This window comes from Pleurodeles waltl, chromosome 12 (genome assembly GCF_031143425.1).
Source record: "Pleurodeles waltl isolate 20211129_DDA chromosome 12, aPleWal1.hap1.20221129, whole genome shotgun sequence".
NCBI classification, from domain to species: domain Eukaryota; kingdom Metazoa; phylum Chordata; class Amphibia; order Caudata; family Salamandridae; genus Pleurodeles; species Pleurodeles waltl.
The window spans coordinates 615,797,421-615,824,519 of NC_090451.1; the positions used below are offsets into that span (position 1 = coordinate 615,797,421).

At 43.8% G+C, this 27,099-nt stretch overlaps 1 protein-coding gene across 2 annotated transcripts in view; it reads right to left on the bottom strand.

Moving 5' to 3' along the window:
* Positions 1-25,226, bottom strand: part of VANGL2 (VANGL planar cell polarity protein 2) — a 198,702-nt gene extending 173,476 nt beyond the window's left edge. The window contains exon 1 of one of the 2 annotated variants that reach the window (XM_069217907.1): positions 24,933-25,226. The gene's annotated coding sequence lies outside the window, so the exon portion shown is untranslated. Of the gene's footprint in view, positions 1-24,473; positions 24,763-24,932 lie in introns of those variants that run through there. The other variant, XM_069217908.1, reaches the window with a different exon arrangement.
* Between the last annotated feature and the right edge of the window lie 1,873 nt (positions 25,227-27,099).

A 27,099-nucleotide genomic window follows, 5' to 3' on the forward strand; every position in this document is an offset into this window, starting at 1 on the left:
CGATTTGAACAGCATGGCCGCCGGCACTTCGGCCTAGTTTGGGCACCCGGGGGTGCCCGGGATTACTGCAGGCCGCAGTCGTAATAATATGTTGATTGATGCAGAGGGTCGGGGCGGCGGGGGCAATGGACCGAGTTACTGACATGTTGGGATATACTGCCCCGTGGAGATTTTACCTCGCGAGGATGGACGATCGAGGACTTTCGTGTCATATGCACCTGTTGTGCTTTTTGTTTTTTTGTTGTTGGTTTTCCCCGCGATGTTGGTCTTTTGAGAAGCCGTCCTCAGGCCTGATTGCACTTGGCGGTCTAGATAATATTGTGGGTGGTAGTCCTAGATTGTGCTTTTGTCTCCCCTGCTTGCTTTCTTCAGTATAGGCTATGACCATCAAATGTATAAGCTTAAATGTTAGGGGGCTAAACAACCCTACTAAGAGGCTAACCATCCTCTCAGCTTTAGAGAGATCCGGGAGTCATGTATGTCTTCTGCAAGAGACGCACCTTGTCCTTAAAGATGCCTCACGCATGCGATCCAAGTGGTTTCCAAGGCAGTTCTGGTCCTCCCTCCCGTCAAAGCATGCAGGGGTAGCGATACTTTTATCACGCACATTTCTGGGGGAATTCATATCCAAATTGCATGAGGTCCCGGGGAGGCTCTTGGCCTTGCGGATCCGATTGGGGGGTTTTACTCTCACGATTGCTTCCCTTTATGCACCCAATTCCCAACAGGAAACCTTCTTGAGACAGTCTCTGACTCCGCTTCTGCAGTCCCTTGATGGTTCTGTACTGTTGGGGGGTGATTTTAATTTGGTGATGGATGGGGACCTGGATCGCTCAGGTCAAAGGTATGGTCAGACTGGGTCCTTGTCGGATTCTGGGCGGCAGTGGCTTAATGAGTGTGGTCTGGTGGATGTGTGGAGGAGCGCGCACCCCACGTTGAGGGACTACTCCTTCTACTCACCGGCAACCAAAACATACACTAGATTAGACCGGTTTCTGGCATCCCAGGAGCTTCTCCCCAGAGTTAGAGACCCGGCGATCGAGCCGCAGGCCTTGTCGGATCATGCTCCGGTAACAGTTGAGATTCACACGGACATGGAGAGGGTTAGCCCATCGGGTTGGCGATTTAGAGACTCAATGCTTCAGAACGGCGCAACGGTGGAGGCGATTCGGAGGGCAATAATAGATTACCTTAGCTTTAACGACAACGGGACAACAAGCATTGCAACACTGTGGGAGGCACTGAAGGCTGTCTTGAGGGGTGAGGTGATGTCGCTTTCTTCTAGGGATAATAAGGCGAGGATCCGACTCCGGGGGGACTTGGAGCAGCGAGTGAGGGTGTTAGAGCGCTCACACAAACGCACCGGTGCTCCTAGAATATGGCGTGAGCTCGAGAAGGTCCGAAAGCAACTGAGGAGGTTGGACTGGGACAGGGCAGAGTCCGCGGTAGTCAGACTCAAACAAAAGTATTATGTAGGAAGCAATAAGTGCAGCAAGCTACTGGCGCATAGGTTGAGAGCACAGCGTGCAGCGTCACTGATAAAAATGGTACGATTCCCTTCTGGGGCAGAGGCACGTACGAGCGACCAAATAGTGCAGGCTTGTGCGGAATTCTATCATAGTCTGTATAGGGCCGAGAAGCCCAGTGACTTAGCCCCAGAATCCTTCTTAGAGGACATAGCAATCACGCCTTTGTCGATGACTGACTCAGCCTCGTTAGACCAACCTATAAGGGCTGAGGAGGTTATATCTGCGATTGCTCGCCTGCAGACCGGGAATTCACCTGGCCCAGATGGTTTTTCTGCGCTTGGTTATAAATCCTTCTGTGCGGAGCTCGTTCCCGTTCTTGTGCGACTTTATAACTCTTTTCGTCAAACGGGTGTGCTTTCGCCTAGTATGTTAGACGCTACTATCGTTGTTATCCCGAAATCGGGGAAGGACCCCGAGGAATGCGCCTCGTATAGGCAGATCTCCCTCCTGAATATCGATGCCAAACGGTTTACTGGCATTTTGGCACACCGTCTCAACTATTATATGCCGGGGCTTGTGGACCCCGACCAGTTGGGATTTATACTTCATAGGCACTGCAGCGATAATACCAAGCGATTGCTCCATCTTTTGGATAAAACTGAACGTTCCCATAGGGCGGCGCTCTTCCTGTCTGTTGACGCTGAGAAAACCTTTGATAGGGTTCACTGGCCATACCTGTTCAGGGTGCTCGAACGCTTTGGACTGGGTTCAGGTTTTATAACATGGATTCGATGCATTTGTCAAGAGCCTCGGGCAGCGGTCCGGGTTAATGGGACGCTCTCTTTGCCATTCGTTGTCCAAAGAGGCACCAGGCAGGGGTGTCCTCTTTCGCCCCTCCTGTTTGCGCTTTACATGGAGCCACTGGCGCAGAGGCTCTGGGACAACCCTCAGGTCACAGGCGTGAGGTTCGGGGGGGGGGGGGGGGGGTGAGCATCTCATTTCGCTATATGCGGATGACGTCATTTTTACTTTGGCGGAGCCCATGAACTCACTACCGGCACTAATGGGTGTTATTGAGGAATTTGGGCAGGTTTCGGGGTTCCGAATGAACATGCTTAAATCGCAGGCTCTGGGCAATTTATCACTGCGGAGCATGAAAGGGACCTGAAGGCCCGTTTCCACTTTACGTGGACCTCTTCGGGGCTCCCATATTTGGGGATTGAGCTGCGCACTACGGTCGCCAGTACAGCGAAGTTGAACTATTCGAAACTAACGCGAGAGGTGCAGCGCGACTTGGAGTCATGGGGAGGCTTAAACTGTCCTGGCTGGGCAGGGTTGCGGCGGTGAAGATGACCATCCTACCACGTCTACTTTATCTGTTCCAGGTGCTCCCGCTGGAACCTCCCCAACAAACGATAGCATCCCTCCAAACGGCGGTCTTAAGATTTATTTGGAAAGGGAAGGCGGCGCGGATATCACAGCAGGTTCTGTACCGTCCTAAGAGGGAGGTGGGGCTGGCAGTCCCTTGCCTCCTTCGATACATTCAGGCAGCACAGTTGCACTTCCTTTTGGAATGGAGCCGGCCATCTTCGGAGAAGCATTGGTGCTTCATGGACCAAGCAGTGGCGGGCTCTCACATATGGAAGGAACCCTGGCTTAGGCGCCACCACAGGGCACAGGGGTTGTATATATAACCGATTACGGAGGTTACCATGAGAGTGTGGGATCGGGTGGCTGGCAGGGCGGGTTTGACGACCTTCCCGCCCCCAATGACTCCACTGGGCGCGAACCCCGATTTTGGCCCTGGCCTACAGCCGGAGGCACTGCATCGGTGGTATGAGAGGGGATGCAAAAGGGTAGGATACTTATTCGATGAGCAGGGGGTTATCCCCTTTGACCAATTGAGGGAGCAATATGGCCTGATCGAGGCCGATAGGATGATGTACTACCAAATAAGACACTGGGCACTGCTTCCAGCCAATAGGATATTAATCGATAGGCCGTTAACCCCATTTGAAAATGGATTCTCATGAAAAAGGATGATAAGCGTGTGGTTTCAGAACTTTATGCCCTCCTGCGGGGAGAGACCCGTTCAACCAAGCCTAAGGGTCAATTGAGATGGGAGAAGGAGCTTGAGAGGGCGCTATCGGAGGATGAGTGGGAGAGTGTTTTTTATAGGGTGCACCACACAGATTATAACTCAGCAGGTACAGAGACAGCTTATAAAGTAACCTCCTCCTGGTATTACACCCCTAACAGGATCCATGCTTGGAATCATGACAAATCTAGTGTCTGCTGGAGGGGGTGTCGGGGGGGGGGTGGAGGGCACCCTTGTGCACCTATAATGGCATGGCCCCAAACTACACCGGTATTGGAAGGATATAATAGACACTGTGGACAGGGCTTTTGACACTCAGATCCCTAGATTTCCTGCGTATATTTTGCTGGGTCTCCCCAACCCGCTCACTTTTCCCCTGAGATCCTTGAAGGGTCGGCAGATGGCCCTGGCCTTGAATGCTGCCGTACAGCTTTTGCTATCAGTGTGGGGGACAGAGCAGATCCCGCCAACAGTCTCTTGGCTGCACAAGCTATGGTTTATCCTCACCATGGAAAAGCTCTCCCTGGCTTCACAGCTGCAGAGTGGGGACTTTAGGGAACTCTGGCAACAGTTTTTACGTATTCTATCTGGGGAGTTTTCAGAGCTGACATGCCCAACTTGAATTGATTGCCTGGGAGGTCATCTACGAGGGGATGTTTATTCTGGACTAGAATTACATGGTAATAGAGCCTGAGATTGTTTGATTAATGTATTTACAACCAGCAGTGGGGAAACATAGTTGTGTTAACTATATAATCCTTTTTTTTTTCATTGTTTCGCATGGAATAAGCTAACTATGTGCCTGTTCGCAATATTGTGATGTAGTACATATAGATGTGCGATGTTCTAAAATTGAAAACTTAATAAACAGATTTGATCTATGCAAAGGAGTGAATCCTGCAGTGCGTTATCGCCCACACATTTCAAATATCTACAATACTTGGCAGTTTCGGTTATGGATAAACAAAAACAGGGCACCTGCTATCAAGGGGATGTTGGGTAGAGAATATAAAGAAAGGACAATAGTTCCATACAGGTCAAGCAAAACTTTTGAAAGCCAACAAAAGTATGTATCATAGATCAAGATCATAATTTGAATGCTAAAAGTGGGAAACACATCAAATTTACTTAAAACCAATATACTGTAAATTTGCACAAATAAAAGTATAAGAGTTCTGTTGTGTATATGGAGCACTGGCCAGTGAGCAAACGTGAAAACAGCCAAAGACACAGAAACTATCTAAAATGAAAGCTGTTAAATTTCTTCCAACAATAACCCCAAGTGGGAACAATTATGGTAAAAGACACGTGTCCAACTAATAACTGATGATGATCATCATGCAGGCATCAATTCATATCTGTCAGACATTTGTTAAATGTGGAGTCAGTGTTGCTAGCGCTCAGGGGCTGCGTGTCCTCAGCTGTATTAAAAAATTGGCGTGTCATATTTCCACATTCTCTGGGAAAGCCACAGAATGCAAAATGTCCTCTCCTTTCTCCACAGATCTTATGACAAAGAAGCAACAATCCGAGCAGAGTGTGAAGCAGCCAAGATACGGCCATGCCACAAACAGGCACTGACTTGCACAATCCAACGCTTGTGCATGCCACCAAGGAGCTGCCACCGATGCACACCACAAGGTGGTTAGGGATAGCACATGTCAATAATTAGTCCAGACATGCGACAAATATTCAGACAATATCCATAATAAAATATCCACAAAGGGTTCCTGCGATTTATGCAAATGATTTATCATTAGAAATTGTGCACACTCAGCCTCCTTTACCCAACTACCTCAAATAATTAGTTGGGGAGGAGATTGGTACTGTGGTGATCTAGTTGCCTTTGGTCCTAGGACGTGGGTCCTCTCTGCCACACCTCCACCCTTCATTACACACAAAGGAGGAATGACTACGCAGAGGCCTACTTCTGTGTGTCCCAACTTCCCTGGCAGACGTTTCATTTCAGTTGCCATTGTCGCAGGTAACCCGGTAGCCCAATGATAATTAGGTGAGGAAGCATAACCAGGGAACACAACATCCTGAGATCACAAACAAAGTCTGAATTGGAGAGGAAACAATTGTGCTATCAGATCCACCTACACTGTTGCTGAACCAATGAGATTTGCTACAGCACAGGTAAGAGTGGAGACGGGATGACAGTTGTAGGTCACTTTCACTTTGTACTGGAACAGAATGACTCAATGTCAGAAGGACGTACTGCTCTGCTTCCTTTTCCAACACATTTTCTGGCTCGCATACCCCTCGTGTTACACATTATACACAGAACATGGTGCCCCAACATGCATTGCACCCACAAATACACAATGTGTGGTTGCCTCTCCCTGCAATCCAAACATGCAGAGAATCTGGTTCACCAACCTTGCACCTGCACCTCACCGTGAACAGGTGCCATCTCACGAACAGGTGCCACCTCACCTTCAAGTGCCCCACCCGTCTCTACTGCACCAAACAGACCACCTGGTTTATCGGATATGAATAATCCCGCTACAGACTACCTTGGCTCTCATCCATGGTGTGAGAAGGAACTCTCCGCAGATCTGACATCCACTCTATGTGCATGATTATGTGAAGTACACTTTCTCTTGTAATTTAGTGGCTAGAAAGAGGTAAACAAGAAGTTCAACCCAACCCACCCATTCCAAAGCAGTGCTAGTGAGTAACGCGCCGACAATTCTTTCACGCTAAACCTCTGCATACAGTCAGGGTATGAAGATCTTGCGGGACATGGAAGTGGGATAAAGGAGGTCATTGAAAGCGAAACGTCCAGCATACAAATAAGCCGGATCAAACGAATTGAGATGCAGAGCTACCTCTCCCACACGCAGGACAAGTGTAAAAGTAGCTCACTAAAAGCAAACACAGATCCTGCCAGCCTGAAAAAGGGCCACGAGGCACAACTAGCAAGATCACTGCAAGCAGTGATGCCAAAATGAAGTAAAGGATTTCTTGTTCGGGGAAGTCACCCTCGTTACCCACGTTTTTAGTGCCAACAGCTCAAGAATAAACCCAAGCCACGTCCCACTCTCTAAAGTACCTCCACATGTCCTGAAAGAGACCACCCACATAGGCGAGAAGATACATTAAATCAGGCACAAATTAAGGCTTGTGTCAGTGGGTGGACTGGTCTGAAGGGCCACGTGGCTGGGTGGTCTAGTTCTGATGCGAGTGAAGGGGGCAACAATATCCACTGTTTAAAGGCTTTCCAGGCTCTCTGAAACTCCACTCTATTGTCCAAAAGATATTTGGAATGCAAAACTGCGTCTGCAAATTGAACTGGGATCAGAGGGTGCAGCTGTCAGTTGTTGGAATTCCAGTTGTCATTCCATTGGTCCCTGGTGTGCATAAAATAATCTCCGTTTCCATCCTAGTTTCAGATCATTGTGTATTTACCCTAGAGATGAGGTCTCCAACTTAATTAAAACTTGGAGTTTCACAAATGGTGTTCAGTTTCCAACTAGGACTTACTTCAAAAGGTAAAACACTTCAATGTTTAAACTTTGAATTATATCAAATACACGCTTTTTGTTTATCTAGTGTTTAGTGCACAGTTTTGCTATATCTAGGCGTCTTAAATAACAAATGTTACTATTACCTCATTTAAGTGGGGTTTTACTTTGTTAACCTTAAAAATAGGAAAGGCTCAGTTGGCTCTTCTGGTGTTCAAACTCATGACTGCAGATCTCATGGATACTAGAACGAGGTAAGCGCTTCACTCGTGAAAACGGATTTCTATGACACACCTTTTAGGACATTTTTTTATTATTATTCTTCAGAGAAAAATAGCGGGATAATACAACTGTTAAAAGAAAGTTAGTAAATGTATATATATATATGTGTATATGTATATATATATATATATATATATATACACACACACACACACATACACGCATACATATATATATACACACACACACACACACATTTTTGCAGAAAACACCTCCCACGAGCTAAGTTGGGGACTCTGAAAACTTCAGGAAGTATGCAGATTGCCAACACCAAGGGAACAGACTGTTTTCACCCACCCTTAACTCTGGCACGGAAATATTTGATCAGGGCTAAAAATCATTCTCTCCCTTTCTTCACATCCTGTCGTACTTGACCAAAACAACAGATAGAGATGGTCACAGGCGAGTAGTTACTGATGGACCATGGGCAACTGGGCCTAGGGGCCTCGGATGGGGCACTGCAAAACGTCAAAATAAAGAGAGTTGCGGAACAGACATTCATTTCTGACAGTTCCAGGATTAATAGAAGATGATCTGGTGGGAAAGGGCTCAACTGAGATTTTGTCTCTTTCGCTATCAAAACTCTATAATCACTAATCAGGAGCGCTATTCAGTGACTGACAGGTTCCGCATAACAAAGGACAGGCAGGACTCACTCCGCTCCACAATGGAGGGACTGGAAGATCATGGATACGTTTTAACAAAATTCCCTAGAATACACCAAACATATTCCCCTCCCTCAAGTGCACGAATCTCACAACTGCAGAAATGTAATGGATATTTTCTCTCCATTTTCCTTGCTAATAACTGCGCCGTCAATGGCCAAGAGTACCAACAAGAAGAAAGGTGTCAGAGGTTTTGATGTTATTTTAGATATAGTAGCCTTCTTACACAAGCCTGGGATAGGTCTGTTAGCTGCAAAGAGGAGGCAGACCAAGCAATCTTGAAGGGGGTTAAACGTGTGTTAAAAAGGCATCCACCAGCAGACTAACCTTGTGGAGGAGGGTGTCAATATCCCTCAGAGTAGCACTGCAGTTCTTCCCTCGCGAGGTGGCATCACTAATGGCACACAAACAGGCAGAGAATATAGTACACATAGCATGATAGGTGAGCATGGGACCACAACCTGGTGTGAGGAGACACTGGCATGATGCTGCGGTCACAGAGTATATACACAAGTAACCTCTGAAGTGATTCATAGGGATAAGCGGTGCCTTATGTTACAAAATATGGGCATCAGTCCACAGGGATTTTGATAGAGGGGCACATTCCACAGTGGGACAATGGAGAAAATCTTGACACTTCAACTATGCTGGATCCCAAAGAGATACATATTACAATGACAAACTGTGTGAAGAAATAACTTTTCAAGCAATGTCCCATTTGTGGAAAAGGGATAAACAGATTGTCATTGTTCAAGATAAAGAGATCTACTAAGAACTCACACCAAGACCGCCATAGAAATATGCAGAATATCAAGAGTAAAGCGTTCTCAATATATAAGAAACTGGAAAGGCATTTTGGAGAATGACAGGAGCAGTAAGGTACTTAAAGTTGACTATTGGTGGGCAATACCGGGATTGGTATCCAAAGTTTTGAAAATGGAGGCTAAAATTATTCAACAAAGACCTGCATTCCTTCATAATCTGCATGTGCCCACCTTTGGAGCATGTAAATGCTTAAAACACAGAAGTGATTGCATGACAGATTAAGCGACAAGCGACCCACCTTCTGTTAAGATCACACAGGCATTCAGACTATTTCGGCAAGACAAACGAGAAAGCACAGTGTTGGCAGAATTACAAATAATGAAAGGGCACGAGGGAGTGGTTTCCCACTCTGGGAATGAAAAAGAAAAAGAGATCCACTGTGAGGATATCAGGATTCCAACTTCTCTGAGCAGAGGACCGCTATCACTACAGGAACAAACTCCTGAATATGGGACACTTCAATGTTCAACAGGATACTCTGTCCCATGCTGTAATCTCTCTTTGGGCTTCTAACCACAACCATGTCACGTCAGTCACTTTCATTGGTTCATGGGTTGCCTTTTAAATTCCGCTTGCTTTCATTTGTGAAAGGCATGCATACGTTATGCCTTTTACGGGGTTTAGCCCACCTACACAGCACCGGTAAACTACTGAAAACATACGAGGCTCGATGTTTTCAGCATGGTTTCTGGACAACTTTATCTTTTTATTGTCCACGCAGCGCGACTGCGCTGCGGTTTACATAGTGTGATCGCGCTCGGTTTTTCTGTTTTCAATTTCAGCGCGATCGCGCTGCATTTTACATAGCGCGATCGCGCTGCGTTTTATTTCTTTTAATTTGTGTGGCAAGAAAAGTCTGGTTAGGAGTTTACAAAGCTAATAGCTCTAACTCGAGCAAATGTGAGACCCGGTGCATTGCAAATGCTTGTTTAAGTTGAAATCCGCTCAACCTGGGAACTGCGAGATAATTAGGTATCCTGCAGGCCAAAAAGTATTGTTTCCACCATGTCCTTTTCTTTCTTCCATACCATGCCAGAACCTCTTCCTACCAACAACCTTTTTAGGAAGGGGGAAGGCTCACAGACAGATTTGTCTGACACCTCTGAACACCTTAAACTTTAAATGTACACCATTTGGAAGGTGGGGCACCTTCAGAAATTAGCGCTAAGTGTGATCTTTTTCATAATTTTTAATGTCTTGACATGCTGGGCGATATTTTTGTTTCATATCAGAGCTTCTTAACATGGGTATCCGACAACTCTTTAGGGGGTCTGCTAATATTTGGAAAATTAAATATTTGCCGAGATTGATTGGCGGAAGGAGCAACAAGTATGGTAAATAAAATCTAGTATGAACAACTGGTAACCTCAATTGAAACACGTTTGTACTGAGAGACAGGTAAAAAGAAGAGACATGATAGGTTAGAATCTGGAATATCGCTTGTCTTTTAGAAAGAAGAGCACATTTTGAAAAGCTGCTAATTTCCGTTTAAAAATGTGATTTTCTTAATTGTGAATTAAATAATTCGCTTTCGTGTATTTGTTTTAAGTGTACTTGTTTCTTAATTTTGAAGTTCTAATCGCAGAGATTGCTCAGGCGGAGGTCCCTGGCTTCTGGTAGTCACCACGGGGGTCCAGACAAGTCATACGACTGGGAAGCACTGCTTTAAATAATTCCATACAATCTTCAAGTTGGAGAGGTATTCCTTCCACTTGAGAGGACACTATCCTTATTGCACAAGTGCAGGACGGCAACACAGAGGCTAAGAGCTCGACTGTAACTTGAGGTCAAAGTTCACATTAAGGGCAGCAGACGTGCATTTTCAGAGGACCCCTGGAGTCACAGGAATTGGTTTAAAGTTGCAAAGACTATTTGTGGAGCTTGTTTGATCTCCGTGTGGCAACTTGCTGAGCAGCAATGCAGCCTATTTTCGATTAAGCCACACTATAGCTTCAAATGATCGACACTGCTGGGTATTTTTGCTAAACAACAAACAAATTACATTCTCTCAAAATTCAGTTGGGTGTACCTTATATTAGAAAAATATTGAAACAGAGCAGCAGGATACTTTATTTAAAAATAAATAAACACTAGCAATGAAGTACCCATTTAAAGTATCAATTTTCAGTGGGATGAGGCGTTTCGGTTCATTGACAAAGCACAAAATAAAATGTTGCAACACAAAAATGCTCAATAGTTCATTATCTAGGAAGTGAGAAAGGAACTGATGAAACTCCCTGAGCACTCAGTGCCAGCCTTCAACACCTTCATAACCAGCTCCACCAACTACAATCCCATCAAAAGTCACCACCCACTTACCTGGCTGTATGTACATCTTCATCCAGGAGGCACCATCAGACTGGAAGCAAACAATAATTTGTAATGCAGTAGCTCTCACATTTGTGAGAGTTAAGCTATTGGTGTTTAAATGTCAACATCTTTTACCTATGTGTTTTGGATTGGGGTGTAGGGGGATGTAGGCCAGGTGCCACAGCAACTTTCCCAGGCCTGTCGCTGCAGAAGAGGACACAACAAGGCCACCATCTTAGGAGTGTTTTACCTCATTCCAACAGACTGGCTGAGATATTATACACAGAAGTACAGAGGGTGATGAGGACGCCTCTGCACCTGTGACAGAAGCTGTGTGTGTGTGGGGGGGGGGGGGGTATTCTGGTGGTTCCTCTTCAAACAGGAACCATTGCAATTTCAGCGCTGTTCTAGACAGTGCTCACGGAAGTGGCATCTGCAAGATTGCAGTAGCTGTGAGGAGACTGTCAATCCTGTGACACTAGTGATTTCTGAGAGGAGGAAGTGATGGACTTTGCTCCACTTTTGTGCCCTAGGATACGCTGCTCCTCTCACTGTGGCACCCTTGTGTTAGCTTCTTTGTACTACAGGGTTAGGAAAATGGCTGCCTCTACTAACTGAATTCAATTTGAAGAGGCCCAATTTACGTCCAAAGGCTAGACTTTTTTTTTTTTTGCTATCAAGCTTGAGGACATGAAGTGCTTGGGTCTGGAGTCACCACTCCTTTTCCACCATTTTGGAGACAACACCTTTCATCATCTTCTTACCTACAACTAACCTTTGTGCTTGGTTGATGACCCTCCGGAGGTCATCAAGAGCACATGCTATTGCAGTGTTCAGCTCTATTCAAGTCAGTTGGTCAATGCATCACTGCAGAGGTCGTGATGGAATGAGAATATCACAGATTACAATCCTGACGTACTTTTTTCGCCTCATCTCTGCAAGGTTGATGCAAAGGAATGATATCGATTTTGTTACAAATTTCAACTGCCTTGCAATGCTATGAAATGGCAGAACCTGTATTACCAAGCAATATATATATATATATATATATATATATATATATAATAAAACGAGTTATTTTCAGACTGCCCCAACACGCACCAGACAAAGAATCCTAGGCGAGAGGATGAGGCCCAAGGGCCAGAGCAGAAGACTTTGGAGTTGGGGAACACTGTTGAGTCTGGCGCCAGCTCACCACTGTGTGATTCTGGACAAATCACTTAATCTACCTTTGCTACCAAAAACTAATGTCTTCTTGTGTAATGTAACCAGTGCTCATGTAAAGAGCTCCATTACCTTCGTGTCGAATGTGAGCTATATAAAACTGAGAAGAAAAAAATAAAGCGCTCCAATACCTTTGTGCCGAGCTCGCGCTACATAAAACTGCAAAAACAATATATACACTTCATTGACTGGAAGGGGTGGATCGGAGTGGGGTGGACTGGAGTGAGGTGATGGATCGGATTGGGGTGGATCTGAAGAGTGGGGTGGATTGGATTAGGGTGCAGTGGATTGGACTGGGGAGGGGTGGATTATTTGGAGAGGTTGTGGACCAGAGTGGAGTGGAGTAGAGTAGAGTAAGATGGTCTGGAGTCAGCTGGATTGGACTGGGGTAGTGTGAATTAAAGTTCCCTCATGTGAGTCCCCTCTTGAGGCCGAGTCCGCCTGGTAATATTACCTTAACAGGGTGGGGCGAGGTGGGCGTGGTTTAGCTCATCCTGTGTATTGTGAGAAAGAATGCTGAAGTAACTAACAACTAGAAAATTTAATATTTTGGTGGAACTGTATGAAATCACTAAATGCTTTCTCTGAGAAACTCCTGAATACTTGCAAACTTTGTCAGCACCTACCATTGTATGTTGAATCTTGTGCATAAGATGAGCCCACCTGGAGGACCAATCAAAGGGCCCATAGGTATTTCTAATCAGTGAGTTGAGAGAATTGTAAACTTCCTAGTAGTCTGTCAGAGTCAGTCTAGTCTACTCCTGCCTTGAGTCTGCTGCTGTCACCTCTTGTCCCTCTTCAATTCTTCTGATGAATTTTCTTTTTAGTCCAAATTGTTCCACTTGCTTATGCTGTTCAGTACTAATATGTCCAATCAATTATAAACTGCTGGCCTGTACTACGTGCAGCCCATGTTTTTCACTGTCCTGATGCTGTGGTCAATTGATGTCTTGAGAAGGTGATCGTTCTAGTCGATGAAACTCCCTGTCTGATGTCCCATGAGGAGTGGTATAACTGAATGTGGTTTCTTATTTCCTTTTCAGCATAGATAATTACACCAGCAGATTTTTACAGTGAGTTGCCTTGGTTAAATGATTTTTCCAAATTATTTTTGTCTTTTTCTTTTTGCTTTTGCCTGTACGTGTTAGCCCGTTCCCAAACATGCAAGTCCAAATTTGTGTTGGTGATAAGGATGGCCCAGCCTTGATAAATTGATTGTTAAAAATTGTATTTTGATGATTTACTGATGTTAACATCATCTGCTTTGAAATCTGAGATTAATGTGCATATTGTAGTCTTGCTAATTTATGTCATTCTTTTGGAGTGTTTAACAGAATTGACGATTAGTAGGCTAAATATTTTTAGACGTTTTGGTCAACCTATGGTTTTCGTTATGTTTATAACTTAGTTTTGTGCACCATATATGTTACATTGATTTTGGGATTGTAATAAAGGTTTAAAACTTTATTTGGTTTGGAGTTTGATGTTGTGTTCAAATTGTTCATGGTGTCAGAATTATATATGGTTCTTATGTTACGGATCTGTGTTGTATGAGTCTGACTGCGGTACTCCTCATCAAAGATCCAGTTGACTTCTCATTGGAGGATAAGGTATGGTGTCTCATCAGCACACTTGTGGTTTGTAAACTAGAGGTGGGAAGAAGACCTCTGCAAGAGTTCCAGCAGCTTTTGGTAGCAGAGTTATGGTTTTATCTGGTGAGGAGGAGAGTCAGAATTTGCCCAAATTGTGAGTTGTTCTTGGTGAAGTGTAGGGATGGATGAAATTCCAGCGTGTGCAACAAGTGTACGGTATGCAATATTCACAAAGAAGGGAACAGAGAGGACTAATTAGACATAGTTAGGCATAGTTAAGAGTAAATCAACATTTTGCCCGTCAACCAGTGAAAAAAAATGTAGATCTGTGAAAAGCTTCCAATACAAATGCTGTTCAATGTAGGGAATTACAGAAAAGAATGCCTAAAGGGTCTTGTTCCCTGTCTTTGAGTGCACTCGGCCTGAAATCATGTTTTGTTTAAGTTTGTCAGTGAATCATTCACATTTTTAAAGATCTTTTCAGTTCAGGCCAGGACAAAAGAGTGAGCCTTCATTTTTTTTTTTTCAGTAGTATCAAAGCAGGTCATGCTTTCAACCAAAGCTATGATGGGCTGACACACAATCAATGGTAATACTTTAGTCGTCTCTACAAAAACACCAGCAGCTGTCAAGGGATTTCCCTAACCACTGCATAAGCACAAAGCTGTAGGTATACAAATTGGCACAATGAGTAATAAAATATTATTCTCTATTACACTAGTGTGAGTTATAAATTGGTAGGACGGTTCTTGCTCAACCAAGCGTTGGTTCTGATGTAACATATTGCTTCTTAGGAACAACTATCTCCTTGGTACATCACATGGACAACTGACCAACCTATTTCTTGATTTCAAGTGGTACCCCCAGTATGAACCTTACTTCGATCTTATTCCCGACACCCTAGGAAAGAGCCTGTATGGCCGTTTTTGTAATGGATGTTTACCGTTATTGTCTTTCACGGGTAGTTGGAGGACACCGCCAGTGTCTAACCTATGCCCAGGCCGCAATGCTGCCCTGCAATCAGTTTAACATTTAATGTTCTTCTGCCCAGCGTATGCTTCTCCTCGACGCAAGTGGATTCGTCCAGTTTGTCAGAACTTGGGCATCAGACAATTTGTTATTGCCCTTAGGATTTTAAAGAGCGATACCTCTATTGTTCTGATTCGTGCAGTTAACAAGTTCCTTGTGGCTGCATGGTACCTATGAACACGCCTTTGAAAAATACCGTAAATTTGTAAATATGTATGTTATAGGGCAAGAACTGAGAGATTTATATACTTTTGTTTTATTTCTAGTATTGAATGGTGTTTTTATTGCTTTTTATTATTTATTGTTTTAATCCTATTTGTAATTATATGGAGTATTGTGGTTATTTGCTTTGATGGTTTTTATGACCGAATAAAGCTTGTGTTATGTATGTATATATATTACCAACAATCCTCCTGTTACATGCAGAGAGTTCCCGGACACCACTTGGAGGTCCAAAAAACTTTATTCACCAATGCCTCCTCCCAGAACAACGCGTTAAAGCCGTAGATTTGATCATGTGGTGTATTTTTTTTTTTAAACCAAGGATACCATTGAATAAAGAATAGTCTTGTGATTTGTCCCAAGGTATTTTTAATGAATATAACTGGATCCTACTAAATTATCCAGATTAATCATTTCTAAGAACTCCCCCAAGTGAGTCGCCTCTTGAGGTCGAGTCTGCCCGTGTAATACTACCTTACCAGGGTGGGACAAGGTGGGCGTTGATGAAGCACGTCATATCACGTGAACGAGCCCACCTCATCCAATTCTTGGAACTGCCTGCAGATGAAGTAGAAGAATAAGTATTGGTAGACTGTCTGATGAAAAAAAACTTGGAACACAAAGAATGTTAAGGTACCTGACCCAGAGGTTACTACGTCCTTTTGCGATTCGAAATTTCCTCTGATCCAGGTGAGGAAGAGAGGAATGGTAAAGATGCAGCAAATGTAGCACTTAAGAAGATAAACTACCAGGAGCTGAAATGGCAAACGACGAAAACAACCAAACATATAAAGAACAAAACATGGTAAGTGAACCAGCTTGAGCAATAGTGGACCGCAGAATAAACAGGTTGAGGATGTCCCCTATAAGCTGGTAGAAACAACTACAGAGTAGTTCCCTGGTAGTGGTTATTGAAATGGAGAAATATGGAGCAGAGAGAGAAATAGACTTGCTTCAGAGGGCAGCAGCTCAAGTGGACTGTGATCTGCCCAATAAAGACAATCAAAGAATCAAGCAACGGCACAATTACTACTCAGGCTAATGAGCATGAAAGAAGTCAGCAGGACTGATCATGCTCTCAGTGGATTCCCTTTTATCAGCTGTGCTCTTACCACACGCCTATGATTCATTGGAGTAGTCTCCGAGGGAAGACTAATTTTTTTTAATCACAAGATAAAGGATACAATAGTATTCTTAGGAGTGGCAAAAGACCCTACAACCTTACTCTTGGTGGAAGCATACAGTATACAATCAGAGAATATATGTAGCTCACACAAGGGAACAGAGGTCACCTTCTACATTTTAACGTCATATTATGCATTATTAAGTACTACACAACTATGTCCCCCCTTATGCAATTTATTTTTAACACCACATTGGTTTCACATGCTTATGCAAACAAAATAAAGAAATAAGATTGATTTCATCAAAAAGAGTACACTTTTTTTTTTATTATTCGCTGAGCTGCAGAAAGTACTCAAAAACATCAAAATCCCATTAATATATATATATATATATATATATATGTATATTACATGGTAAGCTGCCAATTCACGGGCCAGAATGCCTGCTCACATCAGTAAAGTAGGCTAGGAAGAGAATGAAAATAATGTATTGCCTCAACATACACAATAGTACATTTTGAGAGTAGTCACTTAAAAAGAACATTTATAGACTAACCAAACAAGAAGATATTTTGAAGCTATACATGGCTCTTCCAATGCAGCCATGTGTGACCTGTAAAGCTGTCCCTGTACCGGGGCTCTGGCTCCACCCCTCCCACCTGGATACACTCATGGGGTATTAGCTGCGCTCTACAAAGCCACATAACATAACACAAAGGTATAAGTGCAGAAGTGGATAGATACTGGAATGTAATCCTACACAAAGCTCAAAATTCTATATAAAGAGGCAAAATAATAGTGTTCAATTGCTATCAGCTCCCTCACACCAAGGCATTTGTTGAGACATTAGCTGTACTGGAAATAAACATATACATACATACATACATACACACACACACACACTTGAAATCAGCATGGAATCATCAATATTTGTATGCACATATCATTTTGAAATTTGGGAAAAAGAAACACTTAATCATGTTGGACGAGCCTCATTCAACTCTGGTGAGTATCAATTAGCTGATCACTACAAAGAACGGTGTATAAAGGTTCTGGTCCAAAGGGCATGCGTATATATTAGGAAGGTGGTTTGCGAGCTTTTGAAGTCTTCATTTTGACACCATTCCAATGCTAGTAAATACACACAAACTGATGGAAAGTTGTTGTTAATACAAATTTGCCAAGCTAGAGAGCACCTGTTCTGCTGGGTGGCAGCACGGAGAAGCCTAATAACACATCAGAGGTTTTGGGGGGATTTGTGGAGGGGGGGCAGAGGAGGGTGCATGCACTCACTCAAGAATGTGCATAAACCTACTGTGGCGCATCCAAAGAAAAACAGCCTTGAAAACACTTTTCTGTCTCTCTCCAGATCCAACAAACGTTTAACTGCCCTGTGCCTTGCATAAATAAGGTTGACTGGGGCATTAGCCCATGACACCTATAGACACTGGTCATCCACTATGTTCCCAACACAAACCAGCAGTCAACACCACCAACCCTCATCTCTCAACAACCCTTCAAATGGAATAAACATGGAGGCAAATCATATGGAGTCTTGAGCCAGAGACTTCAAAACATTCTAAACAAGTTTTGGAATGTAACTAAACTACAAACTTTTCAGAAAATGCCCCATAACTGAACTTGTCCAGTCATCTAAAACTCCTCATCTATGAGGTGCTGACAAAATTCGTTATATTATTTGGCTATAGCAGAGGAAACTCGCCAGAAGGTTTTATCAAACAAATTACCAATGATTCACAGGGGTCTACATGACAAGGATCACTTATAAATTGAGGACAATAAATGAATACCAGTATTGTAGACTTAGCTTTACTTAGTAGAGAGAGACATTCTTACTTCATGTAGCGCATCATCACAGAGGAAGGCAGCAACAAGGGTAAAAGCACACTGAGGAGCCCAATCCTCCATCCCATGCCTCTTCGCACCAGGTAAGGCGATACCATCATGCCCAAAATTAATCTTTATCGAAACTGGGAGTAAAAAAGTGCCACAAACATTTAGGAGCTGAGGTTTCATTAATAATCTTGCCAGTTTCTCAAAATGGCATTGAACAAAAAAAAGAATGTGAAAACGGACATCTCTTCAGCTTTGTCTACAAAGACCACTACTTCTAGCATTCAGTCCAACAATGAAAAAAGAACATGACAAAAATGAGAAACAGAAAAGGATATATGGCGTGTAGTTGGGGACCTTAAAAACATGAAACTATATCAGGCAGGCCACTGCAGCTCTGCACCGTGAATTTATAGATGGGTTGAAAGATTCTGCAACAAGGCCTCCATTTTTGACCCCAGAAGATGCCCCATGTCTGAAAAACAAGTAGCCCTAGGTCATACCACACAAGAGGCCTAGCTTAGGCCACTGTAAGGATATGCCATTGCCACTCAGCTCAGAATGTCTACTTCAGGTAAAATTACTAAACAGTGGAGGAGTGCACTAATGTGGGAATTATAATGAAGTTCCTGAGAGCTCTGTAAGCTGGAGTGAGTAGTTCAATCATAAGAGGATCAAACCAGTCACAGTGAAAAAGGACCCTTTGTGATACCCTGGGATTTGGTATGGTGCGTTTAATACTAATCTTCTATATACCCCCCAAGCCCACATTCAGCTGGAAAGTATAGCTGCCTACCTCGCCAACATCCACCGAACCAGATTCAGATGTGGATGAAGACAAAGTGCTCCCTATTCCTGATTGTTGCCAGAACTAAAGGCCTGATCGCATTTGGCACCACAGGTGCTGTTCTTGTCACAGAACTCCAATCACTGACATATACTTTCTTGACACAGGTGTCCAGATTGAGTCATATATCTTCCTTGATTAAAATGTACACGTGGTCTGCGTGCAACCTCAAAAAGCAAAAGTTACCCCCTACAAATACTCAGAAAAATGCTCCCTTTCCTCCAGAAAGAACAGGTGTGCCCAACTTGATCACAGTTCACCAAGCACCTGGATCCTACCTTGATGTTATACATAGGCCACCCAAAATCAATATCCAAAAATATACAATGTGTAAAAGGTCCTGCAATATCTCAAAAAACACTATGTTGCACCCTTCCTGAAATCACTCCATTGACTACCAGCAGAATCAAGGGTCAAGTTGAAAACTTTATAGATTGTACACATGGCTTACCAGATGAACTGCTTCTAAAGTGCATAACATAGGACTGCTCCATCCTCTTCCTCACAGAGCCAGAGGTCCAGCGACTCATGTACAATCTGTCAATTTTAACAGAAGACATGGGAACAGGCCTTATTTGCGTTGAGGGCTTTGGACCACCATTTCGGCGTGCTCTGCATCAACAAACGCACAGTTAAAGCGCATCCTTTTAGGGAAGAGTTAATGCCTTCGGAACTGCAGGACAATCATCTTCTCACTGAAAGACTGAGGCAGGTTTGACCTATTTTATATATGATGTGCTCTCTGCCCTAGCAGCAAAGGGCAGGAGAATATGAAAAGTGTAAACCCCTAAAACATAAGTATAAGCATTTATTCCCCAAACAAAAAAAATATTTTAAAATCTCACATTCGCTGTGGCAGTCAGCATCATCTTTATTAATGGTAAACTTAGTCACTAACTACATCTGTAACACCCATAGGTCGTAAAGATCTACTTGTACTAGCAGTTATTCAAGTGACCTTCCTAGCGTTACATGGTTACTTGCACGAAAGCAAATCAAAATCCAGTACAAAGGCGACTTCAGCGTCTTTTACGAAGATCGATCTCGACGCTTCAATGATTACGAACCGACGCCGGGGCAGGGATCTTAAACTCCTTTAATGGAAAGGAAACAATATGTAAGAACTGTATTTCCAGGTACAGCGCGATACAAAGTTGCAACGCAAAGAGAAGAGTATTCCAAACAGCCCAAACGAAATGGTCTCTATTGTTCCGGGGTGGAAATGAGCACTCGAAAGCAGCAATGCAAGCTCCGTGTGCCTAAAGTCTGCCCACGAGGAGCGCAGGGTACCACACCAAACTCCATCCTTGGCATTTCTGGGTGACTGCCAAGGAGGATGCCAATCGCAATTACACTTAAGCGGACATGAGCCGAGGGGGGTGTTTAGGAGAAGCAGGGAGATTCTGCTGGTAAAAATCACAAAAATAAATAAAAGCACGGACAACTGAGTACACTACGAAGAGGGCAGTTCTGGTTCAATATTCTACCACGACCACATCAGCTATGGATGAGAACCCAATACTGCCATCCAGTATAAGTGGAACGACTACAGTTCATCTGCAGGAGCTCTTGATATTGGCACTAAAAATGCAACTAAAACATCAAGATGAGAGTATGCCTCGTCGGTCCTTCGTAGTCTTCAATCCTTACTTCCCAGTGGAGGCCCGAATAATGTTTTAAGACCCTCGCAGTTGCACAAACAACCTCCACCCGCAGGACCAAATGATGCGGATGTCACCTGAAAGACTAGCTCAAGCTAGTGAAAAAGTTACTTTGAGTTCGCTTGTAGACTGAGGTTCCCAACTAACGAGTAATGTTGCGAGCTTGACGAGGCGCACTTGCAAGGGCAAGCGTTGTATAACGCTTCACAAGAAACTATTCCGAAGATCCTCGCTATGGCAGAGAAGTCAAAGGAATTGGAACAGGCGAGGGCATCCTACCCGCAATCCAAAACGACGATGGGTTTCTCAAAGGTATTTTGGAGCAAACAACAAAATTCAGCACGTGCTCATTTTGAAGGGAGGGGCTTGGGGCAAAATGCAAAACAACGAGCAAGCGGCTTCCGTCCTCAAATCACCCGTCGGGGTCGAGATAATTGAATCATTCCAAGTCCCAGACGCGCTTGCAGCTTTCATTAATTATGACGAGGAGAGAGGGAGGGGGCGAGCAATGCGCGCTCCCCCTGCAATGTCTGGGTGCAGTCTTCTGCAAGGGGCCTCGCCAGGGACAAGGAGTGCTGCGAAACCGAGCTATCGCGTGGGTGGTCGAGGGACACACAACTGCAGTAGAAAGTCCAGTCAAAAATACAAGTGACCCTGTGCGGTGAACATCGGTGGTAGACGTTTTTCTATCTTTGACAATAATTGGAAGGATACTAGTTTTTGGAGCCCCCTTTCCCCTACTGTGTGAACTCACAAGTAAAGAACAGACCCTGGGCTAGGATCTGCCTCATAGGACCACCGCAAGAATTACAGATGGGTCCCATTCGCACAAATAATATCGTTTATGGAAAAAAGAGGCCTCCAATACCTATTGTCAGAGCGATCACTTGAACTAGTCGGAGAGGTATTATGCCCTCGAGTTTGCATTGTAAGCTATGAGAACCGCAGAGCCAAGGTAATGACTGTGTGCCAGCTGGCAAGAGCAGGCCCGCCTACAACTAACGAGGTAGTTCTGCTGGTTAAAGCGCTTGCAGTAGGCCTCATTAGCAGTTGGGAAGCCAGCAAGCTAGCTCCACATGCCAAGTACCCACTGCTGAAACCTATGAGCAGCCCCAACATCACAGGTTTGAGTCCCACCCAGCAAACCTCTTCAACCTATCATCCTTCCAAAGATGGTAAATCAAACAACTTGTAGCTGGAGTTTACTTACACTTCTCATTCCTCCAACGCACTAACATGAGGTCACTTGGCACTAGAATACCAGATACAAAAAAATATAGCTCTATATCAGGGCCACAGGATGTACGCCTGGGAAGGTAGACTCATGCTATTATCCTTCCAAGGCCAGCATCCCTTTGCCTGGGAAACCAGAACAATAATAAATAAGTATTTGTACGATCATGTATAAATGGTACAGTAACAGCACCTTGGTGGTCTTGCCGCACAGCATTTCCCTCACAGGCTCAATCAAAAATAACAACCTTCCAACCATACACTCTGCCAGCTGTCTGTGTGGGTCAGGGCTTCAGTGCCACGCAGAGATAGCAAGCATAATGTATATGCTATAAATTAATAATACCTTATTTTTAAAAATATGTTTACTTCTCACTCCTGATGTGTCTGTGCAATGTTCAAAGCAGGATACTTGCCATAACATGATGCTGAGTCCTAGGCAAAGTGGGCAAATGCCCAGTAATCAGGTTATTCAAAATGGTTCCTCTTCAGCAGGTTACAAACAACAAGTAGATGACCAGTAATTCCCTTTGCTTTTTAATCATTTATGCAAATGCATCTGGCACTTCCAACAAACATTTGGTTCTGGAAGGATGTCTGCAGTAAGAATCACCTGAAATTATGATTCTGTTTATTACTCGAACAAATCTGCCCCCTACACACATTTTTAAAACTTTAAATGATTTGATGGTGGTGGTAGTGCTTAATATTGAAGAAGTCATTTCACAATATTGGGAAGCAAGCTTAACATTGCAGTCTTAGTGGTTCAACTGGAATGCCGGTGAGGGTACTGGTGATACAACCATATCCCAGGTGATCTGGTGGTCCGTGACCATCGCCAGAAACCAGATGACCTATCAACATATAACTAGTCTGCCAGTTATGTGTCCTTATATTTGGTTGCTGTAATGTCTTACCAGGTTTTGGGGACATTTTAAAATCACTTGACTTTCACCTTCCGCTTGTTTGTTTTACCAGACTTCAGTTATATCACCGGACGATAACACGGAATTAACCTCAGAAATACATACAGTGCTGAAATGTTTTCTGTGGGTGATGCCATAGTTGAAGCAAAGCTCGTTCTCAAGGCTTGAAGGAACATTGTGTACTGTACACCCATCCCCAACCAGCATCAGGCCTGCATTCTGTTTCCACCTGCACCATGAAAAGGATCCAACTTCCCATATAACCCAGTTCAATAGTGCTGATGTGTAAAAGAATGGTGATGCAGCACACACCAAGGAAACATATTTGGAAACAGGACTTGTAAGTTACAGTGAAAAAAGAGGGGTTAGGCATTGGCCTAAGAACGCCATCAACCTAACAAATGGCTTCTGCTGAATTGGTATTGTAGACTACTTAAGAAACAATCAAAAGAAGCGAATTTTCAAAAGAGAGGAAAGATCTTAGAAGCCGAGAAAGTTCTACAGACTGATGTTGCTACACATGGGAAAGTTCGATTTAGAAGATTTAAACTTCAACTGAGCTGTTGATTCATAATCCTTTTGGAATATTTGCCTTATAATCTTCATAACAGATACAAGAATCCAGGCCTAGTGTTATACCCGAGGACACGTTATGTCCACTGGCAATCGATTATTGGTTAGATATGAGTGGCTGAGAACTGAGACAACAGCGTCGCCGGGGACAAGGGCACAATGCATTGTGGGTAATAGACCATGTTTGAAACTCAGGACTGAGCGAGAGTCCTAGCGTTAACAATGCGCCCGGTGAAGCTGCAGTGGGAGATTAGTTGTGTGCTCTTGGCGAGGGGCTGGGGCGTGATGTTATATGGCAGTGCTACCTTCTGCAATTTTACTAACCCAACAGCATTAAAATACACCGCCAATGGTGTGGGGTGGGAAAATCACACCATGCACTGAATTTTTAGACAAGAATTAAAAGCCTTATTCGTGCACAGAATGTTAATTGCTATCAATTTATATATTTGTCCCAGAATACATCAATGAACATACTGATGTACGATCTACTACACACAGGTATTTGCAAAGTGCACAGTATCTTTGATATCAGAGCATAAATTGTCAAGATCTGAAATTAGTTCAGAGACTGGTTCTTATACGGCTACAGAACAATGCAAGGAAACATAAAAGCACACAAATGAAGCCATAATTGCTTTTGTCAAACAAACGCACAGACAGGATTAAATGTACCGTACCAGTGCAACGTGATCTGACGTTTGTACATGTTACGTAAGCCAAAATTAAATAATTCTCGTTTAGAAAAATCTATGATTTACAACTATCGGGTTTTAATAACTGCATGGATTTAAGAAATGAAAGCGCTGTGACGGTATTTCAATTAAGAAACATTCCTATGCAGACAAATCGTTGAATAAACATGCATTTTAAATAACCAATTCATTATGTAAATGCAAACATAGAAGCCTGAAAACGCTCCCTGAACAATGAGCCCAAAAGACCGTGTGGATACAATTAAACCAAAACACACGTAAAACACACGCCCCGATCAAAAATAAACTAGCTTCAGAACGCGAAAACAGCAGTGCTTTCCTTTTACTCGCTCGCCATTGCTTTCGCTCCCCACCTGTGTAATCTAATCCAATTCCGATCTTCCACGTCCTCCCCCGGCCGCATGCGACTTGCCTGACCGGCCCGAAGCACCCCTCAGCCAGTCTCAGCACCTAGGAAAGCCCCAGGCTTGCGAGGCCCTAGTGCAGGCGGGGCGAAGGCAGGGCTTTTCTAACCGGCGAGAAAACACAGAAAAACATTCACACGAAATCGGCGAATCCTTCAGCCCGACCTGCTGGCTTCCAAACAACCCCACCTTACTGGCAGCCGTTCTCGCTGCTCCATCTTCCTCCATTAACCCATCCCTCCCTTCCCGTGTGCGCGTACCTCCCCTCGCCCCATTCATTCAGGATACACACACTGCGGGCTTCCGCATCACACCTACGGCCCTTACTAGGCATGTCTGCAAAATCCACGAAGAACGCAGCGAAACAAACCCACAAAAGCGTGCGAGAACCCCAAACCCCACACTCACCGCTCCAGCGGGGCTCCCCTCCGTCTCCACGCCGCCCAGAGGATCCTTTCTGTTTGAAAAGGCAGCGAGGGTGGTTGTAAAAAGAAAGAGACAAAAAGCCAGCCTCCCGCTTTTGTTTTCCCCCAAACCGGCATCAAATATCCACTTTTGGGGGCGCTCCGTTCAAGCAAAGGAGGGTTTCAGGGGTTCCCTAGAGCAGCTCCCCGTGCTGCCTTTTTTGATGAAGAAAGAGATCTTTCGGGCTCCTTCCCTGCCTGCCTGCGAGCGCCTCTCGTCCCCTCTCAGTGGCTGTGCGTGAGAACACAAGTGTTGATCCATTAAAGGCTCTTCCAGGGACTCGACCGCCTCCCTCTGGTCTGCCCATTGTCTGAGAGGGATCACATTCCCAGATTCCTTGTGTATTTTCCCTCGTGTTTGATTGAAGGAACCGCAAGAGCATGCTGCCGAGATCTTTGGGTTCCGAACCCAGCCTACGTGTTTTCTGTTTGTTTACCTTTTTAATTTAGCCTATATTCGTAGTTAAAAGGAAAGATTGCCTAAAATAGTACTTTTTAAATATTTCTTAAACGGCGCGTGCGAAAAAAAGCGGAAATTTACGTTACCTGTTCAATATTTTTAGCAAGTATGAACCGCGCACCAAAGCCGAATTTAGTGATAAAATATCGCGCTTTAAAGAATCTCCAAATACAACAGCTGCTTTTTTATGAAGGCATTTTGACAGCAGTAGCACTGTACAGATAGCGCTTTTACTACACCTTGCGAGACCTAAGCGCTTTCTGGATTGCTGAGTAAGCAGCTAGAGCATTGGTATTATTAGTGCTTCGTAGGCTTGGCAGCTTCAAGCAGCAATACTGATTTTAGCTAATGAGGACGTTTAAAAGGTGTACCACCCCACTGGTTCGCTTTTTTTTTACCCTGAGAAGGATGATAAGATCAGTAATTGCAATCATTATTTCAAATTCAGGAGAGGGAAGTGTGTACAATAAAGGCACATATTTTATGGTGCAACAATAAAGGCACATATTTTATGGTACAGCAAACAAGCATTAGCAAAGCCAATAGGTGTCGACTATGCAAGACTATTGGCTTTGCCAATGTCTTATAGCCATGTTATAGAGCCTCGTAGCTGCTGTGCAGCATGGCTAAAAGTTAAACAAAAAAGCTATGACATGGCAAGCACTGGCCAGTGCTTTTTCCTGGAATCTACTCATGAATGGAGTTGTCTAGTCAAGGCTGAATCTGAGAATGTGAAGAATGGCATGGCAGAGGATTTAAGAACAGATTAGAGAGCAATAGGCTTTGAAAGGACCCTGCATATTTCCACACACAAGAACAGGGATCGCCCATGGAAACAGAGGAAGACCGATTGACTAGTTATTTCAGTCAATAAATAACAGATCTAGAGAAAGAATAATCACCAAATACATAGATATTTCAGACATGACAGCTGGAGTTAATGGTCTAATCTGCCATACGCCACCACCAGGTCAAGTAGCAGCATAACACTGGAGTCTTTCTAATTAACTGTTATATATAGATCATCTAATACTACCAAGAACGTGACTTCAGTGTTATGGCTTCTCCAGAACCCTGCTTTTTGGGTTGTAGGATACCATTGGTATGGAGGAAAACGATTGGAAGGAGACTGTCTTTTCTAGTAGTTTACCAAGGAATGGCAACTAGAAATACAGCTGAAGTTGTCCACATACAAAGGATTCAGGAAAAGTTTCTTCAAACAAGTGGGGCTATGACCACCTGTTTGAGCTTTTTTGAGGATTGATCCGATCCATTAGCGAACAGGTAGCTTATTGGCTGAAAACTAAATGAAAAGGTAGCAGGTTCTAGTTGTTTTATCTTCCTTGGCAAAAGAGGCATAACCATTATATTTAAGGATAAGTTTCTTCCAAATCACAAGAGAAAACGTTGCTAATATGGAGTAATTGATCATGCTCATACATGTCCTCTGAACAGGCCAGAGAGTGGACAGAGCTTGGGTAGGTTTGCTTGACCGATTTCACACCGATGGCAGTAAGTGAGCAGTACAATCTTCCCTCGTTATATTGGTGGCTCAGCTTAATTTGAAAGCGCCTTAATGTCATACCAACATCTTTCCACCTCTCTGACTAATTTATGGATTAATAACGTTAAATGTTTCGGTAATAAGAGG